Source organism: Gorilla gorilla, chromosome X (assembly GCF_029281585.2).
Source record: "Gorilla gorilla gorilla isolate KB3781 chromosome X, NHGRI_mGorGor1-v2.1_pri, whole genome shotgun sequence".
NCBI lineage: Eukaryota > Metazoa > Chordata > Mammalia > Primates > Hominidae > Gorilla > Gorilla gorilla.
The window spans coordinates 85,898,464-85,908,789 of NC_073247.2; the positions used below are offsets into that span (position 1 = coordinate 85,898,464).

The following is a 10,326-nucleotide window of genomic DNA, read 5'->3' on the forward strand; positions in this document are numbered from 1 at the left end:
CAAAGGACTTAAAACAGAATTACCAATTCAACATAGCAATCCCATTGGTGGGTATACACCCAAAGGAAAATAAATCATTCCACCAAAAGACATATGCACTTGTATGTTTATAGCAATAGTATTCACAATAGCAAAGACACAGAATTAGCTTAAATGCCCATTAATGGTGGATTAGGTAAACAAAATGTGGTACATATATACCATGGAAAATATGTACCATAAAAAATAATGAAATCATGTCCTCTGCAGCAACATGGATGCAGCTGGAGGTCATTATCCAAAGTGAACTGACACAAGAACAGAAAACCAAATACTCCATCTTCACATTTATCAGTAGGAGCTAAAGATTTGGGACACATGGACACAGATGGAACAATAAACACTGGGGACTCCATAAGTGGGGAGCAGGGAGGAGTGGAAGAATTGAAAAACTACCTATTGGGTACTATGCTTACTACATGGGTGATAAGATCAATCATAACCCCAAACCTCAGTATCATGCAATATACCAGTGTAACAAACCTACATATGTACCCCTGAATCTAAAATAGAAGTTGAAATTTACAAAATAATTTAAATAAGTAAATAAAAATATTGGTGTTTCAAAAATCAAAAATAAAGTAAAATGCAAGTTTAAATGGATTTCAACACAAAGTGTAAACACATGTTTACAATAAATTTGATCTTATGAAAATATTTTCTAACACCACATGTTAAAATTTTTGTTGTTGAAACTTTCTGACATAAAATTAAAATAAACTGTTATTGATTGAAAAAATACAGTAGAGAATATCTCATGTAAAATAATTTTAAATAAGATTACCTATAAGTATATTTAACGAGAAATATGCAAAAAGTGTGAGGAAAAATTTAAAACACAACTGGAATCCTAATAAAAATGCCAAGAATTTGCAATATCATTAAAATTGATATTTAAGTTCATATATGAAAACAAGCAAGAAAGAATACAAAAAACTGAGACAAAAAAATAATTTTTTCCCAGTGCTAAAGTTGCTTTTATTAACCCATTAAGCAGATAGAACAAAACTTTCATTAATTGAAACCCAACCAAATTGAACGCATTTTTTTTTTGTGCTACATTCTACTTTCAATGAAAAAAAAAAAAAAAGACTCAAAGGCAAGAAAACAAGATGCTGTCAGGAACTTATCCTAAAATCAACTTTTAATGTGGTAGGTATTTAGGGTCCATTAGATATGTAAACATAAAATAATTTATACCTAGGTGAGTTGAAGAAGAAATAAAATAATAAAATAAACTGAGACAATATGACTAGGGAATATCATCATCAACAATAAAACATACATGGAAGCCTCTATAATTAAAAGAGCAACATACTGGTAGATGGAAGCGCAAATAGATAAGTATAACAGAATAGAAAGTCCAAAAACAGGTCTAAGTAGATGTGAATATTTAGTAGATAATAACAGTCACGTATCAAATCACTAAAGAAAATCAAATCACTAGAAAAAAATGGATTTTTATTGTTTCACTGGGACAACTGCATAGAAACTTGGAAAAAGAAAAAATAGTTCTATATCTTATAATATAAACAACACTTTATGCCAAATGATTTAGAGGTCTAACTGAAAAAAAAATGACAACATACTAAAAGAAAACATAGGTCATATCCTCTTTAAGTTTCATGTACACAAAGACATTCTAAATATGAATGAAAATTTGGAGGTCATAGCAGAAAATATTGATAAAATTGAGTAAATAAAAGAGAAACTGTTTGTATGAAAATGAAGATAAGTCAAAGGAAAACTGATAATGGGGAAAACATATTTGTAACATATCCCAAAGACAAAGGGCTAATATACATTTTATATATATATATATGTATATATATGTGTGACTATACATACATATGTATATATATGTGTGTGACTATACATATATACACATACACATATACTTACATATGTACATACACACACACACAAACACACACAATTGAGGGGCAAAGTACCAAATACTTGAGAGAAAAATAGGGGAAAGTTTATAGATAATTCACATAAATATGTAAAAATTGACCTACAACATACAAAAAATATTCAAACTTTCTTCATTCCTCACCTATCAAGCTGGAAAAATTTTAAAATACAAAAAGACATTCTGTTGGTGAGGCCAGGGGAAAAAGCCACTCTTACCCTTTGCTAGCAGGAATGCAAATTGTCAAAATTTTTCTAGAGATAAATTTAACAATAATACCTAATGAAGCTACATATACCCTTACATTTTAAACTAAAAATTTCATTTTAGAAATCTATCCAGAAATTAAATTTCCAACAATGTAAAAATGCAAATGATCAAGGTTATTCATTGTGGAATAGTTTCAATTGCAAAGCATTAGAAACAACCTAAATGCACACACATAGGAAAGTGATTAGACATAGATTATACATATATACAGTGGAGTACTATGTGGTCATAAAAGAGAATGGGTAATTTCCAGCTTCTGTTTGGCATGTAAGGAGCTTGGAGGTTGTCACTTCACCTTAACAACAAGTTATAGGCTGATCAAACTGAAAAGCAAGCAACTCTTTTTAACTGTCAGAAAACTGAAATCAAAGGGAAAATTACTGTCCCCCAAATCAGAGAGACAGACAGATGAATACAGAGAATCATAATTTACTGGAGCAAAAACCTCAAAGCAGAACCTCAACATGAACCAGTACCAGGGTAGAAAAACCTGAACTGTAATTGACAAATTACTGGAGGCTTCGAGTGGACAAGTCTGGGAGTAAAAAACTCTGGAGATATGTCTAATAATGGGGAAACACAGTTACGAGTTTTACCTGACAGATTCTCACAGTGAATATTGGGAAAAAATCATCCCATGCTTCTGAAAAGGAGAGGAAAAAGGAAACCATTTTTTAATATGCCAGAGCATTTTATTTTTCTTAATAAGGCCTGCCCTAAAGAGAAACTATCTTACCAGAGCCTAAACTTTTAGCATTTTATCAGAGTCTAACTGACCTGGGAGAAGAAAATACCCAAATCTAGCCCCTTGGAGGCTTCCACATAAGGAAAGAAAAAAAATCGAACTCAGTATTACTCTAGCCATCCTATCTCAGGGGAGAAAGGTTTGAGAAGCATTGGTGAGGTTCACATTTTAGAAGCACAGGCTAAGACCTAATTTATAGAACCATGGACCACTTCCCTTCCCCCCACACTTTACCATCAAATCACTGAAAAAACACTTACCAGGGTTCTTTTTATCCAGTACCTTCTGTCTAGCTGTTAAAAAAAGTTACATGGTATAATAAAGGTCAAAATACATAATTTAAAGAGACAGAGCAAGCATCAAAACCACACTCAGATATGGAAGTGATGTTGGAATTGTATGATCAGAAATTTAAAACAATTATTATTAATAATCTATACACCAACAATCTCCAAGCTGAGAGCCAAATCAAGAAAACAATCCCATTCACAACAGCTACAAAAGAATAAAATGGCTAGGAATACAGCTAACCAGGGAGGTTAAAGATCTCTACAAGGAGAACTACAAAATACTGCTGAAGCAAATCAGAGATGACACAAAGAAATGGCAAAACATTCCATGCTTGGGATATGAAATGGTAAAACATTCCACATTTGACACCCGTCAGAAGGGCTATTTAAAAAAAACACAGATGCTTGTGAGGTTGCAGAGAAATGAGGATGCTTATACACTGCTGGTGGGAATGTAAATTAGTTCAGTTATTGTAGAAAGCAGTCTAGAGATTTATCAAATACCTTAAAATGGAACTATCATTTGGCCCAGCAATCCCATTATTGGGCATATACACAAAGGAATATAAACTGTTCTACCATAAAGACACATGAATGTGTATGTTCCTCATAGCACTATTCACAACCACAAAGACATGAATTCAACCTAGATGCCTAACGATGTTGACAGGATAAAAAAAATGTGGTACATATACACCATGGCATACCACACAGCCATAAAAAAGAACAAGAGCATGCCCTTCGCAGCAACATGAATGGAACTGGAGCTCATTATCCTAAGCAAACTAATGCAGGAGCAAAAAATCAAATAGCACATGTTCTCAATTATAAGTGGGAGCTAAACATTGAGTACATACGAATACAAAGAAGAGAACAAGAGACACCAGCACCTACTTGAGAGTGGAGGGTAGGAGAAGGCTGTGGATTAAAAACTGCCTATCAGGTACTATGCTTATTACTTGGGTAATGAAACAATGTGTACTCTCAACCTCCATGATGTGCAATTTACCTATATAACAATCCTGCACATGTATCCCTGTACCTAAAATACAATTTTTTTTAGAAAAGCCTTTGAGAAATATGGGATTATGCAGGGTGATCTAACCTTCAATTCATTAGCATTCCTGAGAGAGAAGAGGAGAAAGTAAACAACTTGGAAAACATATTTGAGAATATAACCCAGGAAAATTTCCCCAGTCTTACTAGAGAGGTCCACATGCAGATAAAAGAAACACAGAGAACTCCTGCAAGATACTATACAAGATGACTATCCCTAAGGCACGTAGTCATCAGTTTCCAAGGTCAGCACAAAATAAAAAATCTTAAAGGCAGCTAAAGAGTCATATTACCTGTAAAGGGAATCCCAACAGACTAACAGTGGACTTCTCAGCAGAAACCATATAAGCCAGAAGAGATTAGGGGCCTATTTTCAACATTCTTGAAGAAAAGAAATTCCAGCCAAGAATTTCATACCCTGCTAAACTAAGCTTCATAAACAAAGGAGAAATAAAATCTTTGCCAGATGAGCAATCACTAAGAGAATTCATCACAACAAGACTGGCCCTACAAGAGATGCTTAAGGGAATTCTAAACATGGTAATGAAAGAATAATATTCGTTACCACAAAAGCACACATAAGAACATAGCCCACAGACCCCATAAAGCAACTACACAATCAAGACCACAAAGCAACTAGCTAAGAATACCACAACAGGAAAAAAACCTTACATATCAATATGAAGCTTGAGTGTAAATGACCTAAATCCTCCACTTAAAAGTCATAAAGTGGCAAATTAGATAAGAAAACAAGACTCAAACTTCTGCTGTGTTCAAGAGACATATGTCACATGTAATGACACCTAGAGGCACAGTTTAAAGGGATAGAGAAAGATCTATCATGCAAATAGAAATTAAAAAAATAGCAGGGGTTATTATTTTTATATCACATAAAACAGACTTTAAATCAACAACAGTAAAAAAGGACACAGAACAGCATTACATAATGATAAAGTGTGTAATTCAAGATTTAACTTCCTAAGACCAGCTCAGTTGGGGAGACCCTAACCCAGCAGTGCTAGAGGAATTAAAGACACACACACAGAAATATAGAAGTTGGAGTAGGAAATCAGGGGTCTCACAGCCTTCAGAGCTGAGAGCCTCAAACAGAGATTTACCCATGTATTTATTAACAGTAAGCCAGTGATAAGCACTGTTTCTATAGATTATAGATTAACTAAAAGTATTTCTTATGGGAAACAATGGGATGAGCCAAAATAAAGGGATGGGTCTGGCTAGTTACCTGCAGCAGGAGCATGTCCTTAAAGCACAGATCGCTCATGCTATTGTTTGTGGTTTAAGAACACCTTTAAGCGGTTTTCCACCCTGGGTGGGCCAGGTGTTTCTCACCCTCATTCCGGTAAACCCACAACCTCCCAGCGTGGGCATCACGGCCATCACGAACATGTCACGGTGCTGCAGAGATTTTGTTTATGGCCAGTTTTGGGGCCAGTTTATGGCCAGATTTTGGGGGGCCTGTTCCCAACATAACTATCCTAAATATATATGCACCCAACATTGGAGCACCCAGATTTATAAAACAATCACTACTAATCTTAGGAAAAGACTTAGACAGCCACACAGTAACAATGGGGGACTTCCATACCCCACTGAAAGCATTACAGAGATCATCAAGACAGAAAACTAACAAATTCTGGACTTAAATTTGACACTTGACCAGTTGGGCCTAATATACATTTACAGAATATTCCACCCAACAACCAGAGAATATACATTCTTCTCATTTCCACATGTAACATACTCTAAGACTGACCACATATGCAGTCAAAAGGCAAGTCTCAGCAAATTTAAAAATATCAAAATCATAGCAAGCATCTTCTCAGATCACAGTGGAATAAAAATATAAATCAATACTGACGGGAACTGTCAAAACCATACAGATACATGAAAACTAAATAACTTGCTCCTGAATGACTGTAGGATAAATAACAAAATTAAGGCAGAAATCAAAAAATATCTTTGAAACAAATGATAATAGAGACACAACACACCAAAACCCCAAGGATGTGGCAAAAGTATAGTGCTTACTGTCTATATCAAGGAGATAGAAAGATCTCAAATTAACAACCTAATGTAACACCTAAAGGGACGAGAAACTCAGAAAAGCACTAAACTCAAAGCTAGCAGGAGAAAAGAAATAACTAAAATCAGAGCAGAACTAAATAAAATGGATAGCAAAATAAAGAAATAAAATCAACAAAATAAAAATTTTGTTCTTTGAAAGGATAGAAAAGATTAATAGGCTGCTAGCTAGATTTCTTTTTAACTGTTTCATTTGGGAAAAGCACTTCTTACAAAAGGCCAGCTCCAAAATACAGAGACCTCTGCAACAATTATTTGTTTTTCGTAAAGTGAAAGAATGGGTGGGATCCAAGGAATCAAAGCAGTAGATGGACAAACCAGGAGCATCCCTGAATCATTTTCAGGAAACAGAGTGACAAAACATAGAAGTAAAATTTCCAATCAACGAATTACTCCAACAACTTAACTTTAGCTGGTCTTACGGATTCCCAAGCCCTCCCCTTCAATGGAAAAGTATGACTTATTACTGCAAACCCATTACTCCACTACAATAAACACCTTAGAACAGAGTTTAGAATCACATCTGTCTACCTGAAAGTTCAGGGGTGGAATAAGGCAAATACCCACAAAAGCAAACACAAAAATACGACAACAAAATGCCCCAAATGAGGACAAAGGTTTTTCAGAAAGTGCCTGTACTGGAAAGGCTAGATCGTAAAACATTAAATACAACTGTGTATCCAAGACCCAGTTTTTGTTAATATATAGGATAAACAGGTAGTTTTAACCTTTATGGCTAACCCCATTTATCTATATGTAGACGGAGCTAGCACTGCTATACTGACAACTACCAATATACTGCTTTGTCCTTTAAGATCTATCTGCCACACAAGGCTTAAACCACTAAACCAAGTTTTTCTACTAAGGCTAAGAATACTGCATCTATGCAGGGATGAGAAGCTTATCACACACCCACACTCACACACACCATGTCAGCCCTTGGGAGTCAACTTCCAACTTTCCATTGACATTATGCCTCTATATCTTATATATGTATTCTTTCTCAATTTTCCTATCATGCAAAACAGTAGAAATCTCAACACATTCGCACCTGGTTCTGGTTACCCAGTAGTATTACTTGTGTGCAATTAAACAAGAGACCAAAACCACAGAACAAGTGCATGTGGTAGGGATTACAGGGTAGGGAACAGATACAAAAACACAGATGTGCAGATTTCACCAGAAACCTCAAGGATCTATGTCCCATGTCTGGAGCAAAAGGCTATTGGCCACTTAGGTCCCTTCACCCATCCCTCCTATTCTTGGATCCCAAAGTAGGGCCACTGCTTTTACTTTTGAACCTGGGGTCCTCAAAATGAGTGTTTGAAAAGTCCGTAAACACAATCTGGTTGAAAACATATGATGCAACACATCTACACTGTCTGACAGTTAAATTTGTGTTACAAAAAACTAAGACTTATTTTTGTAACTTTTTTCAACAGGGAAAACAACACACTCCTCGGGGAAAGGTGAGGGGTTGAGAAGACAGACAGGCCCTGGGTAGAAATTCTTATGACAGCACCTGCAGTTGACAGGCTTGCCTCAGAGAGAAGACAGGCACTGCCACACCACCACAGGGGACAGCTGCTGTCTGGGGTTAGCAGACCAGATCACATGCCACACAAGGCTGCTATAGATCCAAGTAATAAAAAATCTTCCAGCTCATCATGAAACAATTCCCACTGATCTTCAGTCTGTCAGTTTGCCGTCCCTACCTGAAGCCAAAAGCATAAGTAACATCTTACCCAGCTCAAAGATGACAACCTCTTCTTTGCTGTCAAAGGGGTTGCTGTTCTCTCTTTCTTCAATTAGTTCCCAGAAGTGGTTCCTTTGTTGGGCCCCATATCTGCTTAATGTTCCCACTTTCTGTCTCTGTGGCTCCTCTCTCTTCCTCTTTATGCATGCTTGTAAAAACAGTTCCCTCCAAATGGGCAGCTCCCATGTCCTTCATCAAAATACGTGCACGCCTTGTTGCTCATTGTCTCTTTGTATTTCTGAACGAGTTTCTGCTTCTCTTCTTTCTCCTCCACCCAGTATTCACTTGGAATGACTAAGTTAGATGTGATCTGGCATTCTGGGCAGGACTTTATGATCTTGCTCTCAAATTGCTTAGCCCTCCTCCACGTCCAAATGCACTTGAGACAGTAGGTGTGGTTGCAGATGAAGAAGACCACAAAGCAGCGCTAGCTGAGGTTGGCTTTCTCATAGACCACCTCCATGCAGATCCCACACACCATGTCCTTGCTGCGCTGCACAGCAAATGAGAGCTCTATGTCCTTCTCATGGGCCTCAATGCACGATTTTATACGCTGTGATCTCTGGGCAGTATCCATCGGATGCAGGACCTGTGGCCCATACATGTCACATGAATCTCCGTGGAGATACACACAGTTCTCCCCATATCAGCACTCTCCCACTGCAGCAAAGGGGCACAGCTGCTTCTTTGTTTCCATGGCAATTTGCTTTTTCTCTGATTCTTCCTTGGTCACTGGGCCCTGCAAGGGTGCTTCAGTGAAGGAAGGTACCGTAGGACTACAGTAGGGCTGCCCAGGAACAAACTCAATAGCATTCACCCAGTCCCCTGAACCTGCTCCTACAGTTGCAAAGTTTGAATTTCTTGACTCAGCTTCGCTTGTATTCATTTCAACTATCGATGAGAGACTTGAGGAAGCAGCAAGGGATGACTTTGTAGTTAGCTCTGCAGCAGTTCCTTCTTCCTGGTTCAATGGCTTGCTATGTTCATATTTGCAGCAGTCACCATAAACACAGTACCCTTGCTGAAAATACTTGCACACTACACCATACGGACTGTCAGAGAGGTCATGCGAGTATCCACAGTTACCTCTGTCCTTACAAACCCCATGCATAAAATACCTGCAGGTGACCTGTTTAGTCCAGCTGCGCCGCCACTGCCGTGGCTGCCCAGCCGTCACTGCCATGGCTGCCGTCGCTGCCGCTGCTGCCGTCGCTGCCACCGCTGCCGTCGCTGCCACCGCCGCCTCCGTCTGCCCCAGGGGATGGGGTGGTGACTGTGGGGACCAGGGTTGGGGAGGCCGCTGCTGCTGCCGCCGCAACTGCCGCCGCAACTGCCGCTCCTACTCCTAATGTTGTGGCTGTTGTTCCGGGAGCTACAGCCTCGCCATTGCTGGTTATCCCACACAGCAAAGCCCCGGAACTTCCGGGATTATATAGTTCCTGTCTGGCTGCTGGGAGAAGACCACGAGGCCAGGCGAGGGGAGGGGAAGGAGACTGAGGCACCCGCTCGGTCCCTGCCACCTCCGCCCTAGCTAGAAGTTTTTGTTGTTGATGTTGTTTTGTTTTTGGGGGTTTTTTGTTTTTTGTTTGTTTGTTTTTGGTGCAGAGTCTCGCACTGTCACCCAGTCTGGAGTACAGTGGTGCGATCTCGGCTCACTGCAACCTCCACCTACAGAGTTCAAGCAATTCTTCCTGCCTCAGCCTCCCGAGTAGCTGGGATTACAAGCGCCTGCCACCACACCCAGCTAATTTTTGTATTTTTTAGTAGAGACGGGTTTCACCATGTTGGCCAGGCTGGTCTCGAACTCCTGACCTCGGGTGATCCGCCAGCCTCCACCTCCCAAAGTGCTGGGATTAAGGCGTGAGCCACTGTGCCTGGCCCACCCTAGTTAGATTTTCAAAAAAGAGAGAGAAGTTCTGGCATGGTGGCTCACGCCTGTAATCCCAACACTTTGGGAGGTCGAGACTGGTGGATCACTTGAGGTCAGGAGTTCGAGACCAGCCTGGCCAACATGGTAAAACCCTGTCTCTACTAAAAATACAAAAATTAGCTGGGCATGGTAGCATGGGCCTGTAATCCTAGCTACTCCGGAGGCTGAGGCAGGAGAATCACTTGAACCCAGGAGGTGGAGGTTGCAGTGAGCCGAGATCGC

The 10,326-nt window shown here is 39.0% G+C and overlaps 1 pseudogene; it reads right to left on the bottom strand.

Moving 5' to 3' along the window:
• Positions 1-869: 869 nt before the first annotated feature.
• LOC129530109 (E3 ubiquitin-protein ligase makorin-1-like) lies at positions 870-10,027 on the bottom strand (annotated as a pseudogene).
• Between the last annotated feature and the right edge of the window lie 299 nt (positions 10,028-10,326).